Raw genomic sequence first — 19,554 nt, 5'->3', positions numbered from 1 at the left:
ACCTAGTCTCAGAAGTACCCCTTAGTTGGTGAGGAAGTTACATGTAGTTGTAGTTCAGTATGGCTGGAGTGATGATGAGTATAGAGAACACTGCCCTGATCTGACCTCTAAAGCCGGGTGGCACGTGGACCATTTTCATTTGTAGGCTCGTCTTAGACTCACGCAATGCAAATTCCATGGTTGAGGGGGCATCAGGGGCTATCTGCATTTTCAGTAAGCTTCCAAGTTGATTGTTTTTGAGAAGAACTCTTTTTGTCCTTGAGGTGGCAGAGGGTGATTTTAATTTGTGATAAGTGACATCATTAGATTTCCATTTTAAAAAGACAGCTGTCAGCATTGTGGGAAATGCAGCTATGGAGTGGATGGAGGCAGATAGGCCTGTGATAACTATTTAAGAGACAGTGAAGGTTTAAAGAATGGATTCGAGAGAGATTGAGTATGTATAAATTATTAACCGATTTGATATGGGAAGTGAGACAAACAAGGAATGAAGAAGGTGAAGAATTGAGATTTGTTTGTTTTGGTTTGCGCTGTTGAGCAAATATGGGTGTTTGGAAGCAATGAGAAAGAGTTGAAGGAGAACCAAGGTTGGGGGAAGTTTTTTTGGTTGTTGTTGTTTGTGTATGTTTTAACAGGATAACCATTAGGTGTATTGGAGACTTGAATTCTAAAATATTTTTTTGTTGTTGTTTTATATCTATCAGTATAATTAATAGTAGATTTTTAAAAATTTTTGCTTACTAACCTTATGAGGTATTAATTCATTCTTTTATTTTATAATTAATTCATTTCATTTCATAAAATTCATTCTTTCATCAGAATGTATTCAGTGCACTCTTATGAGAACTGTGCTGAGGTGCTGGAAAGTACTCCAGACAGGGGACAAGCAGTAGTAAAATAATAAAGGTGTCAAAGTGAGGAGAGGGAAGGCGTGCATTACAAGGTACTCAGTGTTAACTAGAGTTTGAGCAATGTGGGGCTTGATTAGAAGTAAGACTTGAAATGTGGAAAGGGACCAGATACTAATCAAAGACCTTATACACTGTTAAGCATGTGGACTTTGGGAAATAGGTGCAGCATAATGCAGTGATTAGAGGCCCTGACTTTGGAGATCAGATGCATGTGTTCAGCTCTGCTACTTACATAGCTCTGTTGCACTACACACACACATACACAGAGTATAAAAGCTCCTTATTTAAATCTTCATAGGTAGTTATGAGGAGTAAATGAACACTTCTGAAACACTTAAATCAGTGACTAGCATACAGTAAGTGGTATTTAAATAAATGTTAATTAAAAACTAGTGTGCCAATGAACAATTGTTTTTAAGTTAAGTGATATGGTCAGATTGTATTTTAAATAGATAATTCTAGGGCTGAGTATAAGATAAATGTTAATAGGTCAAGACTAGATTTAGAAAGACCTGTTGGAATTAAATTAGGCCAGTCCAAGGACTTCCCTGGTGATCCAGTGGCTAAGACTCTGCACTCCCAGTGCAGGGGGTCTGGGTTTGATCCCTGATAAGGGAACTAGATCCCACATCCCACAAGTAAGAGTTGTGCAACTATTAATCAAAGATCCTGTATACTGCAACTAAGACCCAGTGCAGCCAAACAAGCAAATATTCTAAAATAAATAAGTAAATTAGTCCAGTCCAGGTGAGAGCTGATGGTGTGAACTGTGGTGGTACTATTTAGGACAGACAGAAAAATTGAACAAACATTGAAGTGTTAAACTTGGCAGATACAGGTAATTAAATATAGAAAAAATCAAGGCTGACCCCCCCCCATTATTCATTAAAGTACTTTGGGTCTTAGATATCCTCTACGCTAGTGATATTTGAAGCTTTGGTGTATATTATGATGCTTCCATAAAAACGAGAACTAATGACCTGGTACAGTTTTTAATTTCTCTAAAGGTATAGGCCTTTGCTGTTTTTCTCAGTAGATGGAGGGAAATTTCTCTTTAAAGATCCACTACTATGTGTAAAACTCTCATTTAACCCAAGTCCAAAGAGCCAGAAAGCTTAAATAATGATTTATTATGTTGTTTTTATGTTATAACTTTATATTAAAATTTGTGATTATAAAAAGATAGCACCATAGTAATGCTGTAAAAATTTAAAGTGGCTGCTGAATCATTAAAGAAGTTAAAATTTGTTAATTCTATTATAGCTATAATTTTTCATTGCTTATTCATATATGGTAAATAAACTTGGATCGATACAATATTTCATCACGTATTCATTCCTTTGATAAATTTTACTTCTCTCTTCCCTACTTTTAGATTTGTCAAATTCTAAGGATATTTTTTCGTGCCATTCAGTTTTACAAAAATAGGAAAACTTGATTGAAATTAGAGTGTTCTCCGAGTCTTAATGAAATAATTAAATGGGTAGGAAATTCAGTACCTTCTGTAGTCTTTTAAATCTGGGTCCTGGGTTAAAGTCATGAACATCACGTATGATATGTGTCACGCTGTTTCAGGGCTCTTTAAATCTCCCTACTAAAGATGGTTGAGAACGATATTTAAACCAGATCTTGAATGGGTAATTGGAGTGGACATGGAAGAAGGTCATTTTAGGTAAAGGAAAGAGCAACATATACAGGTACAGAAGCATGAAAAACTATTATGTGAATGCTGGTAAGTAATTTGCAGAGGGAATTGTAGAGTACATGTGAGTATGAGACTGAAAAGGTACATATGAGCCAGATAGATAGAATTTATAAATTCTGGGTTGTTCTGAATTCTAGGCAATTTGGAAGGCATCGTTTCAAGCAAGGTGAACATTATAATCAGATGTAGAGTTAGGTAGTTTAGGTGGCAGTGAACAATATAGATTGGAGTTGGAGGGGCTCTTAAGAGGCTTTTTCAGGAAAGAATGATTAGTGCTTGAAATAGTGACAATGAAGGTTGTTGACTGGAGAAAGGTTTAGGAGGTAGAATTGTGAATGGGGAGTGTGTAATGTGCCGCAGTGGGAAAGAAATCACATGCCAGCGCAGGAGACGCCAGAGACGCGGGCTGGAGAAGGAAATGGCAGCCCACTCCAGTATTCTTGCCTGGAAAAGTCCATGGACAGAGGAGCCCGGCGGGCTGCAGTCCATGGGCTTATATGACTGAGCATGTAGCAATAAACTGGTAGAACTTTAAAAAAAAAGAGAGAGATGCGGGCTTAGTCCCTGGGTGGGGCAGGTCACCTGGAGGAGGAAATGGCAGCCCACTCTGGTTTCTTGCTCGGAGAATTCTGTGGACGGAGGAGCCTGGAGGGCTGCAGTCCATGGGGTTTAGAGTTGGACACAACTGAGCATCTGAGAACACACACAGTGTGCGATGAGGAGTGGCAGGTATCAGAAGACAGCTGAGATTTGTGGCTTGGGTGTTTGGGTGAAATTGAGAAGCTGAGTGTCATTAGCCATCCATAGCAGAGAAAAAAAGGAGGAATTATGTGAAATAGTACATAAAGCGCCAGATTAATTTTCCTGAACCATAGTTCTCAAATTGCTTTCTTGCGAAAAACCCATTGCCAGCTTTTTACTGTATTTATTTAGTCAGCTTTGTATATGAAAATGCAAAGGGTACCTTGCTAAAAACATATTTTTTTAATCCTAAATGTACACTCAGGGACTTTTCTTTTGTGTTCTATCTCACATTTCAGCAGCTTCACTTGTTTCTTATTGCCTGCCTTGTATCTGGTGATTCAGCCTTAAGATACTTTGTTTTCCTTATGGCATTTTCACTCTTTACCACTCCACCATTCTCTTTTTTTCTGTGTATCTTCTGACATATATATCCTTCAAATCTGCATACCAGGTTCTTTTCAGGTAACCTTCTCTAATTTTTTTTTTTCACCTGAAAGAAATTTTCTTTGAATTCATAATTCTAAGGTATCTACAAGTATTTTTTCTTGTTATTGTTGTGCAGTCACTAAGTTGTATCTCTCTGTGACCCCATGATCTGCAGCATGTCAGGCTTCCTTGTCCCTCACTAACTCCCACAGTTTGCTCACTCATGTCCATTGAGTCAGTGATGCTCTCCAACCATCTCATCCTTTGTCACCCCCTTCTGTTTTTACCTTCAGTTTTCCCCAGCATCAGGATCTTTTCCAAAGAGTTGGCTTTTTGTATCCAATGCCAAAGTATTGAAGCTTCAGCTTCAGCATCAGTCCTTCCAATGAATATTCAAGGTTGATTTCCTTTAGGATTGACTGGTTTGATCTCGGTGTCAAAGGGACTCTCAGGAGTCTTCTCCGACATCATAGTTTGAAAGCATGAATTCTTTGACACTCAGCTTTCTTTATGGTTCAACAGCAGTACATGACTACTGGAAAAACCATAGCTTTGACTATACAGACCTTTGTTGGCAAAGTGACGTCTCTGCTTTTTAATATGCTGTCTAGGTTGGTCATAGCTTTTCTTCCAAGGAGCAAGTGTCTTTTAATTTCATGGCTGCAAGTCACCATCCACAGTGGTTCTGGAGCCCAAGAAAATAAAACTCTGTCACTGTTTCCACGTTTCCCCCATTTACCTTGAGGTGATGGGACTGGATGCCGTGATCCAAGTTTTTTGAATGCTGAGTTTTAAAGGCAACTTTTTCACTCTCCTCTTTCACTTTCACCGAGAAGCTCTTTAGTTCCTCTTCGCTTTCTGCCATTAAAGTGGTATCATCTGCATATCTGAGGTTGTTGATATTTCTCTGCAGTCTTGATTCCAGCTTGTGAGTCGTCTAGCCTGGCATCTCACATGGTGTAGTCTGTGTATGAGTTAAATAAGCAGGGTGACAATATACAGCCTTGACATACTCCTTTCCTAGTTTTGTTGTAGCTTATATAAATTTTTACCTGACATACCAAGTGCATACTTACTAAAGAGCCTAGAACAGTACCTTGCACATAGTTCTCAGTAAGTGGTGCTTGATATTTGGTGATGTGAAGATGATTAAGACCAGTTGACATAATAGCAATAGGGCTGTCTACTTTCTGCCTTCTTGTGGTGGCAAAACTGATTTGTGTTCTGTCCTTGACACTAGAAGAGCAGTATCTCTTGTTACATTGATGATGTATGTAAGAATGTAAAAGGTACTACGCCATGTCATCTTCAAAGTGAAATTATAATTTCCTCTTTGTATGTCTTCACTATTCTAGAACTCTATGGAGAGAAGCCCTTAACACTGATTAACTCCTTAAGCTTCACCACAGTTGTTTGATTTATGTGGACAAACAGGCTTAGGAATTTTGAAAATTTGCCTAAGGTCAGTTTGTAGTTGATATTTGAACCTCTACTATTTGACTTCAAAATTCTACACAGTAGGACCTCAAAAGTGTAGGATTGATTCCTTCAGGGCTTTCATACCATTTATATATTCAGCATGTTTTAAGAGGGCCCATCATGGGATCTAGACGTCATTTCTTTTGAATTTTATTTTACATATTTACAGTTTATTTTTATTATGGAATATGTCAAATATGCAGGAGAAATACCTGTGATGATATAACAAAATTTCCGCATAACTACTACCTGAATTAACAGAGGTTAACATTTTGCTCTAAAGTTTATTTTTAAGAAATACGGCTTTATTACAGTTAAGAGTTGACACCCACTTTCCAGTCCTACTCACCCTCCCTCTTTCTAATGATAAAGTTCTTCCTAAAGTTTGTATATATTCTTTTATTCTGTTTTTATACTTTTTCTGTACATAAATGTATCCATGTGAAAGTGAAGTCGCTCAGTCGTGTCGACTCTTTGCGACCCGACTGTAGCCTATCAGGCTCCTCCGTCCCTGGGATTTTCTAGGCAGGAGTGCTGGAGTGGATTGCCATTTCCTTCTCCAGGGGATCTTCTTACCCAGGAATCAAACCTGGGTCCCCTGCATTGCAGGCAGACGCTTTACCATCTGAGCCACCAGGGAAGCCACCAAGTGTATCCATAAACAATGTATAATCATCTTTAGAGTTTACATGAATGTTACACTGTATATTCTGCAACTTGGTTTTTTCACCTAAAAAAAAAGATGTATTGATATATGTAGATCTAGTTTATTGTGCTAAATAATTTCTTAATATATAATCATCTCTAGTTTGTTATACCTATAGTACAGAAATAGGCCTTTAAATTGTTTTCAGATTTTCACTGTTACATACAGTGTTGCAGTGAACATGAAAAAGGTGTCTGCAGATGATAAATTTTGTTTTTGTTCCACAAAGTTTTATCTTAAGGTTGATTAAGTATTTGTTCTTTAGTAAATTTTATGCTTTGAATTGAATAAATAGAATGAATAATATTGTTGACATTGATTTTAGACCATAAATTCCTAAATTTTGTTGCATTTTCCTCAGTCTGTTCAGAAAACCTATGTTTAATTCAGTATTGGGCCAGGGGTTGCACACTGGTGGCCTTTATGATGAACTAAGTGTAAATGCATTTCTCTTGTCTTTGGATAGTTAAATTTTTTTTTTTTGAGTCATTATCTTAGAATTCGGTTTTTTGGATTATCCTGAAAAATTAGAAGCTTTGACAACAGCAGGGCCCACATTTTCCTGTGGCAGCAGTTGGCCTAAGCTGAGTCACAGCTGCTCTCCTTTAGATGGGCATAAACTTTCCATTGAAACAAGTTCATACCACTCCATTATTGTTTATTATTGCCCTTGTACTGTTTATAGTGAAGAAATACTTTCCTATTGATGTCTTTATAAACAATGGGGGAAAGGTATAACTAGAGAACTGCAGTCGTCAAGAAAAAGTGCCTTACTCAGAGGCTGCAAATGGATAATCCAGGATTCAGATTAGAAATATGTTTTGTCTGCTCAGATTTTTGTTTTTAATTAGATTTACTTAAAAACAAACAAACAGTTCTACCACTGTTGCTTTATTTCTAGCTGATTCACACTTTTACCTGCCTAGTTAGTCTCTGTATTTGATTTGTAATCTATTTAAAGCAGTTTATAAAGATGAAACCACAAAATACCACAAATTAAAAACAAAGAGAAAAAAGAAACAAAGGGTAAGGATAAAACAGAATCAGAATCTAGGCCAAAAAGGTCTATCACAGTGGTCTTCCTGCAGGCAGAGAGCACAGATTTGACTGAACTTTCTATGTGGTGGCAGGAGGAAAAAAATACCAGTTAGGTTATTTTTCACAATGTCCTTAGGATAAAAGTGAACCAATTAGTTCAGAAAGGTCACTAACATTTGGTACTCTCAGACTGTAATTTCTCATAGGGGTCCTCATAAAGAAGATTATGTGTAATCATCATTTCCATCATCAACATCTCTAAGGTAGATACATGTCTAGTATTTAACAACACTCAATATGGGAATACCACGTCATATGAGAGTCAAGTCTGAATGAGTGGGTAGATTGTTTGACCCATGGATATAGTTTTCCTCAATCCAGTTTTGATACATATTGAGATTAAGCTTCTTGGCAAGTGCGGGTGTTCCATACATCAGGTGCAAACCATTTATATGTAGGATTTAAGTAGTTTTGTGAAAACTTAGTTTTACCCAAATAAACTTTGTGGGAGTGCTTGTAGATTCCTATCTGCTACATTCCTGCCTTGTTTGAAGGTGTAAGGAGCAGCATTCTTCCATAATATCCCAAACTGGTAAAGTCATTAAGAAATAGAGTTAAAGAAAAAGGGGGGTCAGTACACAGCTCTACTTTATGCTGCTGAAAACCATTTGCTTCAGCAGACCGTTCCCTATAACAGTGGACTCCTGGTAAATACAAGGAGGAGGTGTTTTTATTTATGTCAGGTAATAGATATGGCCTCAGCTTTTTAACAGTACTGTATATTTCAGTTGCTTAAAATAATTTTACACTTGGTTATTTTTTTCATATTATAGTCAACATATTATTTTCCTTTCTTCTAAAACCTGCCTCAGAAAACTGCCAGTCATTTCCATCTTTAGCCTTTCAGTTCACAAAGCTGACTTGGTCAGTCCTTGGCTCACGTTATACTCTATCATTTCCTTCCCTGTCCCCAGTCTCCCATCTTACTCTAACTAGATTGTACATTCTCCTAGGGATGGATTACATTTTATTCACCTTTATTTATAGTAAAACTTCATATAACAGAGTTCAGCAGAATAGTCAATGAATGATTGAAAGGCTATGTATATGTAGCTCACATCTTCAACTATATTGTAAGTTTCTTAAGACAGGGACTATCTAAGTCACATGCAGCTTTTCATAGATGAGACATGGGTTACATGGGACATAGATATGTTGTTTGATTTGTATGCTTGGTACCTGGTAGATCCTCAGTAAAAAAAAAAAACTGAATAATTGACACTAAGAATATAGTTACTTCTCAGTGTTGCAGTGGAGGAGAGCATTGAATGTGGATAGTAGTACACTAGAAATCAGTTCAGTTGAGATATAATGAAAGTTTTCCCGTTGGATTGTGGGCAGTTGTCTTTGGTGGTAAAGACCCTCTAAAGGGGATCCACCTTTAGGATCAAGACCATATCCTTGAGAAATCCATCTTTAAAACCAGGAGCAAGTAGTAGACCAGGTCAAAAAGAAAAATCGCACTTTTGCATAATTCCCTATTGACTATAAAGCTCTTTTTTCCCCCAAGTCATTGTTAACTGCTTCCATCCTAGTCCAGGCCTTTCTTAGCTTCTACTTATAGCCTGCCCTTTCTCTTTTATCTCCTGTACGTTATCTCCAAAACAGTCATCATGGAACATCAATTTTAGAACATTGCTCTGTTCTTAAGAATTGCAGTGATTCCTGTATTCTTATAATTTCTTTGGGCTGTCTGCATAAGTATTCACTGTAACTTGTACTTTTTTTAAAAAAAGCAACAGAACAATGTTTTATGTTATTGTTTGTATGCTTAGAAGTATTAGTAAACTTTTTCCTCTGAGTTTTAAGGTAATGGATTTGTGTGTGTGACTTTGGTTTATCTAATTGTCACTTGTCCTTTGCATTTTTAAACAAAAACCAGAAGAGTAATTAATGTGCACATTAGAAGATTAAATGGTCTTTAATTTTTAAAGTTTTATTATAAAGTTGAGACAGGCCATTGTTTTCTACAGGATTTTTAAATTGGTTTACTTTTATGACATTAGTGTTAAATCTTTTAAAAGAAAAAAATTACATCAAATCCAGTCTAAGCAGCTGGATTTAAATGTATTTTATTGCCCATATTTCAGAATTTGAAAAAGAATGATGGGAATAAAGTGGTAGAGTACATCTTTTATTTCTGAGGACATGGTAAATTTTTAATCTCAATTTTACTGTGATTCCTGTAGCAGACACAGAAATGCTTACTCGATCCCTACTGTGTGTGGATTACCATAATATTTGGTGGAGACAAAATGAGAAATATGTCAGATTTGCAGCTTTGGAGGAGTGTTGTTGAGACAACATCAAGGCAGATAATTACTGTGTGCTGTGAGAAATGTTAAATAGGTGTATGTACAAAGAACTATGAAATCTCAGAGAGGAGGGAGTTACTCTGGTTAATTTTTTTTTTTTGTCGAAACTAAGTCATTCAGCTAGTTGCTGAGAGCTTTGCTAGTGGTGTTTAAATACCATTGATAAGCGTTAGATTGAATTTGTGGAATTGCCGTTATCGACAGTTTTATATGGTTTAATTCTAATATGTATGGCAATTAAAAAAACATAGTTAATACCTTTTGCTAATACTACTTGACAGTGGCTATATAATTGATATTTTATTAAAATAAAGCTTTTGAATGTTGAAGAATACTGAAGAAATGTGCTATTTTTGGAAAACATTTTAAAGCTCACTTGGTTTCTTTTTTTAAAATCATATATGAAAGAATTTTATTGACTAAATTGCTTTGGACTTATAAGTTATTGTATAATTGCTTATAACTGTGGAAATGTACTTTTACTTGATTTGGAAAATTTTGCTTTCAAGGCTTGACTCGGTTCAAACACTAGAGAGGCAGATTCAGTTCAGTGTTTGCTCCTGAGGAGATCAGTCTGGTACTAGAGACTGCTTGTATATAGTTATAAAGAATGTGGGAGGCAGCCCAGGGTAAAATCAGTGATTTTTCAAATTTATCTTAACAGTGGAAACTTCTCCAAAAAAACTTGTGTGCAGAAATCCAATACGTGAACAGATTAAAAAACAGAATCCTGCCCTCTAGGCCTCCGCTCTGTCCTCATTCGTACTGTTTGAAACCTTTTGTGTGGAAGTAAAAAAAGCAAACTGGATTTGAATTCTGGCCGGGCCACTGTTTAACATTTTGACCTTGAATACATGCGCTAACCTTAGTGAACTTGTTTCCTCGTCTGTTAAATAAAGTGTATAAGTTTTTTTTTTTTTTTTTTTTTGCTGAGAGTTGTAAGAATTAAATATTTCAGGAAAAGAGCCTAGCCTATAAAGTCATTCTGTAAATGGTAGCTGTTAGGATTATATGTATATGGCACAGGGAGGTTAAAGACTAGGCAGTAGGCTGCTCCAATGAGAACAGTCTAGCCAAAGGAGTCACAGAGGTGGTGATGGGTTGCCTTTGGGGTGAATCTTAAAGGGAAATGGAAAATTGCAAGACATATGGGTGAAGGGGCAGATACCCAAAATGAAATATTTCTATAATGAAGACCTGGGCATGAGGAATGCTGCCTCTTTATACCTTTCTGGAGATAAATGGCCTCACCTGAATTCTGCCTGACTTTTCCTTACATTCTTTGATTCACACTTAGGCAGGCTTAAGCCAGGGTGAGAGTCGCTGACTTTCCTTGGTTAATTAAATTGGCTGCTTAAGTAAAGGGAAAAGTATGCTAAACCTGAATTTGAAAGCCATGTCTTGGTTATAATGTAATCATGCATTTATAGACAAGTTCTTCCTAACTGCAATTGCATTGTGTGCTGTGTTTAGGTCATCAGTCATGTCTGACTCTTTGTGACCCCATGGACTGTAGCCCACCAGGCTCCTCTGTCCACAGGGATTCTCCAGGCAAGAATACTGAAGTGGGTTGCCATGCACTCCTCCAGGGGATTTTCCCAACCCAGAGATCGAATCCAGGTCTCCTGCATTACAGGCAGATTCTTTACTGTCTGGCCTACCAGGGAAACCCACCAGGGAAGCAATTTCATTAGTGTATTGAAAATTAGAATCCTGTGTCCTCCTTTGAGGTCTTAATGTAGATCTTTGTAAATATTTACTTCAGTAGGTAGGTGAGGGTTTTTGTTTTTGTTTTTTTTTGCTTGAGATTCATATTAATGAGATTACTGCTGTGAATAAATTCAGGTGGATGTATTTGGACTTTTGAGGGAAAAAAAACTTAGAAAATTAGTTTCTAGGAAAAGCTGATAAACTCATAATTGGATACTTTTTCTGCCTCAACAGTGATTTTTCTTATTTTTATAACAGTCAAATTTTAGGTAAAACATTTCAGTGTGATAGCAAATGAAAGGGTATTAAAGTAGAGGAGATATGGAAATATTTATTTTAGTTTCTTTATCTCTTCCTGTGTATGTGTGTGTAAAATCATATAGCACTTACTGTGTACCAGGCACTGTTCTAAACACTTTATTTACATATGTCAAATCATTTAATCTACCTGACAACCCTATGAAAGAGATTCTACTGTTACTAACATTTAAAGTAGCTTGTACCAGGTAACTTCATTTGTCTAGATAAGGGGGCTTGCAAACTATGTCTGACAAGCTGGATCCTCCCTGCAGGTTGGAAAGAGGCAAAGTAATCTTTTGTAAAAATTTGTTTTGTAAACATTTTTATACAATTTCGCTTCTAAAATAATTTCTGATTTTAATTTTATAAATTAATAATTTAAGTTACATGAAATTGAAATTTCAGTGTCTATAAAGTTTTATTGATACGGAGACACAGATATTCCACATATTGTTTATTGTTGCTTTCTTGCTGCAGAAACCATAAGGTCAGCAAAACTTAAAATATTTATCAATACTGTCTATCCATTTATAAAAAGTTTGCCTACCCCTGGTCTAGATACAGAGGAGAAGAGATAGGATGAGACAAAAGCAACAAAGTAATATAATTACAAAAGAATGTATCTTTATTAGAACATTCCAGGAAGACTAGGACTAGATAGAGTTGTGTAATGAAAAAGCCAGCAGTATTTTCTTCTTGAAGGATTAAAAAAAAATCTTTAATAACAGCTTAACTATAATGAAAAATGCTTAGTTACTTCAAAGTGTATTGACCCTTTTTTCCTGTTAGTATGTCTCCTCAAGATATATCTGAAGGGGTTTGTAAATATTTATTTGAATTTGGGTGACAGTTGTTGCAGTTACCTTTGAGACCTGAGTACCTTGGCTTCCTGATTTGATTTTCTCCCCTGGAACTCCTCTGAGTTCTGACACTGAAGATTCCTTGATTTCCCCTTCTTAATTTTGCCTTTGGCCCTTTAGGACTGGTTACAGTCTGTAATGTTGCATATATGATTCTCTACTGAGGATGTGTATCAGAATCATCCGGAGAAAATTTTAAGATCTCGATGGCACCTCAGAATTGCTAGGATAAGGCCTAGCATGATTATTTTCAGGAATTTTCTCAGGTGGTTCAAATGTAGACTCATGGTAAAAATCCATAGTTAACCCCACTTTTCCTTCAACTACTTTTAGTAAATCTAATTTGAAAAAAATACAAATGTGGCATTCATTGTTTTGTGTCCCAGAGGTGTTTCTCAGCCTAAAGAGTCATTGCCTAAATTTATGTAAACTCATCAGCATCAGTTTGTTGAATTTGTTTTTTATTTTGATGTCATTCAGTATAATAATAGAATGCAAGTTGAAATTTTTGTTAGAGAGCGGTAGTATAATTCAGTATTGTTTGTTTTTATTAGAGACATATTTGGCATCATAAAATCCCAGTGAACCTAGAAATAATGGATTCAGTGAAGTAGAACACAATTTATAGGAGACTTAATCTTTTTAGGAGGAATAGTTTATATTCCAGGACTGTTTTGTCAGTGGTTCTGTCAGGCTATATGTCTGTAAAACAACCTTTTAAATAGATCTTTTCCTCATTTTCATTTAAGTATATTTTGACATTAGAGTGAATTTAAAAGGAAAAAAGTGACCTGCAATTTCTAAAAGCATATTAAAACAGCAAATAGTTGTCTTTTTTCATGTTCTGTTTCACTGTTTATAGACACAAACAGTTGTATCACACAGAAAACTGCTTTGAGATAAAAAGCAGTAGGAAGGGATATACATACAGTCAAATCTAACCGGGTCAGAATTCCACTTGGAACCCTCAGGTGTTCAAAATAGCTTCATGCCTTAAGTCAAAGAAGAGAAAGATTTTAGTCAACAAAGAAGCAATCTTTGAGCATTGGTCAACAGATGATCACTGTGGGGACAAAGATTATATCTTGCATGTATTTGGTGGGTGTGTTGTAAGAATGAGAAAGCATCCTGATTAATGTCCATAAAGGGAAAGCCAAGAATGATGAAGTAGACAGGCCAAGAAAAAAGAAACAAGGATAGGAAAGAGAAGAGCTGAAAAGTCAGCAGTAGTGATATGGTGCTTATAAGTTGCAGTGGCAGTGAATATCAGAGACTCCACTTGCAGTGGAGGGAGTGACAATGAAACAGAGGAGAGGAGAGTTCTCAGTTATCTGTTTTGCGCCTCAGTAGCCTTTTGTTTGATGCTGAAGCTGAAGCTCCAGTACTTTGGCCACCTGATGCGAAGAGCCAACTCATTGGAAAAGACCCTGATGCTGCGAAAGATTGAGGGCAGGAGGAGAAGGGGGCAACAGAGGATGAGATGGTTGGATGGATGGCATCATCGACTCAATGGACCTAAGTTTGAGCAAATTCTGGGAGATAGTGAGACAGGAAAGCCTGGTATGCTACAGTCCATGAGGTTGCAAAGATTCAGACATGCTGAGTGACTGAACAACAAGCCTTTTGTTCAGGACGTTTCTCTTGTCTGTTTTAAGTAGGAGTTAGTTTTTTACATTTGATAATCCTTAAGGGCATTGATTTACCTGGTGAGTATCCAGGGAGTAGACTTTAAGCAGTATGAGGGGTGAAGAGTATTCATTCCAGTAGAGTTTAGTGATAGGCTAAGGCTATAATGTTAATGTCTGCTATATTATTATAACAGAATCGAGGGCTTGGGGGCATATTATTAGGGTTCTCCAGCCAGACACCCAGTAGGATTTATGTATATATCAAAAAGAAAAAGTGACTACAGTCGATCTCTGGGAGAGGGAGAGAACGGAGGGAGAGAAAGTGACTACAGTCGATCTCTGGGAGAGGGAGAGAACGGAGGGAGAGAGTTTAAGGAATCGGCTTGTGTGGTTGTGAAGGTTGGCAGGTCCAAAATGTAACTGGCTGGTGACCTAGGGAAGGGTTGATGTTGCAGCTCCCAAGTCCAGAGGCAGTCTGCTGGCCTTGCACATCTTTCTTTTCAGGCCTTCAACAGACTGGATGAGGCCCAGCCACATTATGGAGGGTAATCTGCTCTACTCAGAGTCCACTGATTTAAATGTTGATTTCCCTGGTGGTCCACTGGCTAAGGGTCTGCGGTCCCAATGCAGGGGGCCCAGGTTTGATCCTTGGTCAGGGAACTGGATCCCATAGGCTACAGCTAGATCAGATCAGATCAGATCAGTCGCTCAGTCGTGTCCGACTCTTTGCGACCCCATGAATAGCAGCACACCAGGCCTCCCTGTCCATCACCAACTCCCGGAGTTCACTCAAACTCACGTCCATCGAGTCCGTGATGCCATCCAGCCATCTCATCCTCTGTCGTCCCCTTCTCCTCCTGCCCCCAATCCCTCCCAGCATCAGAGTCTTTTCCAAAGAGTCAACTCTTCTCATGAGGTGGCCAAAGTACTGGAGTTTCAGATTTAGCATCATTCCTTCCAAAGAACATCCAGGGCTGATCTCCTTCAGAATGGACTGGTTGGATCTCCTTGCAGTCCAAGGGACTCTCAAGAGTCTTCTCCAACACCACAGTTCAGAAGCATCTTTGGTGCTCAGCCTTCTTCACAGTCCAACTCTCACATCCATACATGAGAGTTTTTAAAAGAGAGAGAGAAAACAAAAGTACTATTTCTACTTTCTTCAGATTTATAATCTAAAGCAGTGGAGCATCTATTTACAACACTTGCCTTTAATACTAAGAGTTACTAGACTTGATATTGGTACGAGTAATTCTCAGTGGAAAAGGTGGTATCTTAATCATTGGCCCAAAGCTAATTGAAAAAATACAAAATATTTTGAATATAAATTTTGGATGAGTGACTTAAATCTTGCAAAATGAGATATAGTAGTCAGCTGTAACTAATAGGAAGTGAGAAAATGGTGTAGCTATTGGAAGAATTTTACTTTTACAGAAAGTGAACTGTGCCTTCACTTAGTCCATCCCTCATTGATGACCCAACCTGGTCCTTTTTTGCTTTAGCTTTTGTTATTGCTTGCCAGCAGCCGGTCCAGGTGAATTGTGGGCCTCCAAGCTTAAGGAGAATAAGAACAGGCGGACACTAAAGCCTAGGTGTTTGATGAAGAACTTTCAGTGATCTAGTGTTTTCAAATTGTGGGGGTGGGGAAAATCTAACTTCTTCATATTAATTAATCATGCAGCACAGGATACTGCAGGGACCATTAATGTTTTAATTACTTTTGACATCTTTGTTTTATTTGAAAACAACCTCAAAACTCTAGAAGCTTATCTCTGTAAGTGGAGAAGTGAGGAAATCACAAATATTGATGTAAGGAAATGAAGTTGCTCTTGAGGGTACTTTGTTGTCTGATGCAGTCTTACAGAATTAAACTGTAAATTTAAAAATTTAAATTTGACTGCGGTGTTTTTCAGAATAGGCAATGCATTAATTTCTTAGGTAAGTATACTTTTTTTTTTTATTTGACTGCATTGCAGTATAGCATTAGTGATAATAGTTTAAAACTTTTTACGTAGAATAATAGTCAAAGTCAAATATTGAGAACTTAGAGAAACCAGTAACCTCATGTTTGGTGCCATGATACCGAGCATTACTTGGTGAAGTGATGAAGAATTTGCTGGCACACCCAATATGTCCACCACTATTTAAATGGATGAGTGATGGTCCTCCTTTTTACTTCTGTTCAGTGAGGACTGTGCAAGTCAGAACATATATGTGTATGTTCTGTTGGGTTTATTATACAGAGATCAGGATGATTTTGATGCTGCACACAATTTGGGGATGGTGAGGGGAGGAGAAGACAGAACAAGTGAAACAAAATTTTTATCCAAGGAGCCAGGACCTTGTTTTGGTTGATGCAGTTTTCATTTCTCATGAAGCACATAGTTTATTGGCAAACAGAAGATTTTTGTTTAACTCTAGAAAGCTAATATGAAAAGGTACTCAGTAATCCTTGACAATAGCTTCTGCCTTTCCTCGTTGCTGTATCTGGACTGTATCATTTGTATTAGGGTTAGGAACTGTAACCTGCTGTTCAAAGAAGGTAAATAATCTGCATTGTTGAGTGACAGTTTCATGAGACCAGGAACCATTGGTAATCCGTTAGTGTAAGAGTCTTAGGTGAGTTTCTTAAACTCTTCTACATCTAATATTAATAATAAGTAAACCTGACAATTAGCATTCTTTATGTCAGTACACCCCTACTGTTAACATATAATTGCCAGTTTATGTTTTCCCTCATGTACATCCTTTATATATTCTATATTGTTTTCCCCTGTTTCATAAACTCCTAGTTAGCAAGAAACAGTGTACAAAATAGATTATTGATATTTTATAAAAGTTTTGATAAGTGTGAACCCTATGTTATTAACACACTGAAACAAAATGAGAGGAACTTAAATTAGTAATTCACTCACTAAGATTATTTTTTTTTAATACTCTATTTAAGTTTCCTGTTTTCTATTTTTACTTTTCCCCTTTCTCTTTCTGTGGTGAGGTACTTACCTAAGCCATTATAAACGATGTTGTCTAGGAGAGTTGCTTTGGTGTAGCAGAAAACTGTATATTGTGTTAGAATGTAGAGTGCTTAAGAATTCTGCGTTCCAAAAAACATACTGAAGACACCTCTGTGTCTAGTGCTCAGGCAACACAGATCTGATCTCTAAGAATGTCTGGATATTGACATGCATGCTAATGGATAAACCAAACTCTTCTTTGAAATATGTTTGTGATATATACAAGTAGCTTAGAGGGGATTGTTGGAGTACTGCCAAAATATATTTCAAAAATGATAAGTCTTTTCACTCATGTTGACTTTGGAAGGATTTGTGAACCCCCTTAAAATGCATGTGTGTATTAATAATATTTTATCTTATGTGCTTTTTTGAGGGAAGAGGTCTTGCCTCTTCATCACATTGTCAAACGAATTTAGTGACTCCCCAAAAGATTTAGGACTCCTCCCCAGGTGGTATGAAAATGCTGCCTAGTTTATTTGTACTGTTGGTTATAAATATAGATTGATCATAAATTGTTGTAATGAAAACATTATTAACCTATAGTAGTAAATAACAACATATTATTAGCAAATCGAGAGGTTTCAAATTTAATCATCCTACTCTCTGGCATACCACCTTTCAAGTGGTCTCCTGGAAAGTAGAAAACTCAGCTTTCTTGCTCCCTCTACTCTCTGTTTGCCTTTTCAGTTTTCACTTTCTGCACAATGGTGCTTGGGCTCTTTGATCCGTTGTTTCCAGTCTCCTCATTATGCATTCATCACACATACCCTGTAAACCTTCAACCCAATCCTAGATCTCTAAATGTGTGACTTTTCTGTTGCTGTAGCCAGACAACTGCCAAAGGAAAGTCACATGTTTGTAAGATTGTCACCACCAAAAGTTCATGGTCTCCAATCTTAAAAATGTCCATCCTGTACTTCCTGTTATGTTTTTTTGCCCTCTTTCTTCATAGCAGCTATTTCAAGCCTCTTAATGCCTTCTTCCTTACTCCCCCTACCCAGCAAGTGACCTCATTTCCTATTTTCCTGAAATAAAAAGATTTCACGTCTTTCTCCTTCATAATACAGTAGAAGAGGTAAGTTATCTTTGTATCTAGATCTCTCATTCCGTTTTCTTCCTCCTCCTCCCATTGAGTATTTCTCTATTCTGATTTTTTTTTACATATGGAAAACTTCAGACCCATAAATGAAAGTAGAGAAAATTAACCATTCATGTACCCATTACCCAGCTTCAACAGTTATCAACTCAAAGCTAATATTTTTTCACATATATCCACTTTTCCAAAAATTTTAGAAGCAAATCCCAGACATCATTCTACTGATAAAATTTTCATTGTATATTTTTAAATGACTTAAAAATAATCACAATACTGTTATCCCTTGAAACACTCAAAGTTATTCTTCAATGACATTCAGTCAGTGTTCACATATCCCCAAATGTTTAATTGGTTTTACAAAAAATATTTATACTTAAGAAAAAATTTAGATCTAAGTAAGGTCAGTGTATTCCATTGGTTATATCAATTATCTCCTTATCTATAGGTTTCCCTTTCCAGCTCTCTCTCTGTCTCTCTCTCAGTTTCCTTGGAATTTATTTGAAGAAACTGGGTCATTTATTTTATAGGGTTTTTCACAATCTGGATTTTACTGGTTATATCCCCGTGGTGTTTTTCACATATTCTTCTGCCCTTTATGCTTCTTGGTAATTGATAGTTGGAGCTGGAGACTTGAACAGATTCAGATTTGATTTTGTGACAATACCTTATAGGTGTGTGGTGTTATTCTGTCAGGGGATACATCATGTCTGGTTGTTTCTTTGTTTGCCTTTGGTTAATTAGGTGGTGAAAATGGTGATACTAAAATTATTCATCCCTTTATTTCTCCTGTGTCTTTTTTTCCTTCCACCATTAACATTTAAGCATCTTGCTAGGTTGAAAAAAACAACAATCCATAAAAACTGCTTTTCAATATTTCCATCTGTTTCTAAGATATTTATGGTAACCATCTTTACTTCATCTTTGTGCACTCATTAGCCCATCGTGGGGTCGCAAAGAGTCGGACACAACTGAGCGACTGAACTGAACTAAACTGAATGCTGAACCATGCTCTTATACCATTTTATTGAAATCATTCTCATCAGGGTTATCAGTGAACTCTATAATGAATGAAACAGACCCATTTCATACCTTATTTTGCTTGACAGTTGGGTAACTTTGGGTACTGTTGATTGTCTCTCCTTGAAATATTCCCATATTGACTTGTGACATATTCCCTCTCCTTTTTACTTCTATTTCTTTAATTGCTTCCTCTCAGCCTCTGTTGTAGACTCTTTAAGTATTGGTGTCGCTCTGCCTGGCTCTAGTCTAATTATACCATCTCTAAGCAGGTAACAAATCTTTTTTCGCCCTTAGGTTGGTTCTTTTTAGAGCTGACATATCTAAAGATGGAAGGAGTCACACTTTCATCCCTTCATGTATGGTTCTACTTAGTTGAGCTTGTTTCTAATCTAGAAGTTTTTTGAGTTGGCTCCTTGACTGACCTTTTACTCTCACCCTCCTACAGCCGCTATTCTAGTGTAGCTCTCCGTCTTCATTGCTGCAAACATCTTACCTGGTTTCTTCCTTTCCCATCTTTATGGTCCTTTTTTCACTATAAAAATGAA

At 36.9% G+C, this 19,554-nt stretch overlaps 1 protein-coding gene across 2 annotated transcripts in view; it reads left to right on the top strand.

The window, feature by feature from the left end:
• PAFAH1B1 (platelet-activating factor acetylhydrolase 1b, regulatory subunit 1 (45kDa)) overlaps positions 1 to 19,554 on the top strand; it is a 68,018-nt gene that overhangs the window by 9,579 nt on the left and 38,885 nt on the right. The window lies entirely within an intron of this gene.

The sequence above is a fragment of the Bison bison genome, unplaced genomic scaffold (genome assembly GCF_000754665.1).
Source record: "Bison bison bison isolate TAMUID 2011002044 unplaced genomic scaffold, Bison_UMD1.0 scf7180017864472, whole genome shotgun sequence".
Lineage (NCBI taxonomy): Eukaryota > Metazoa > Chordata > Mammalia > Artiodactyla > Bovidae > Bison > Bison bison.
This window is presented reverse-complemented; position numbering and strand designations above follow the sequence as displayed.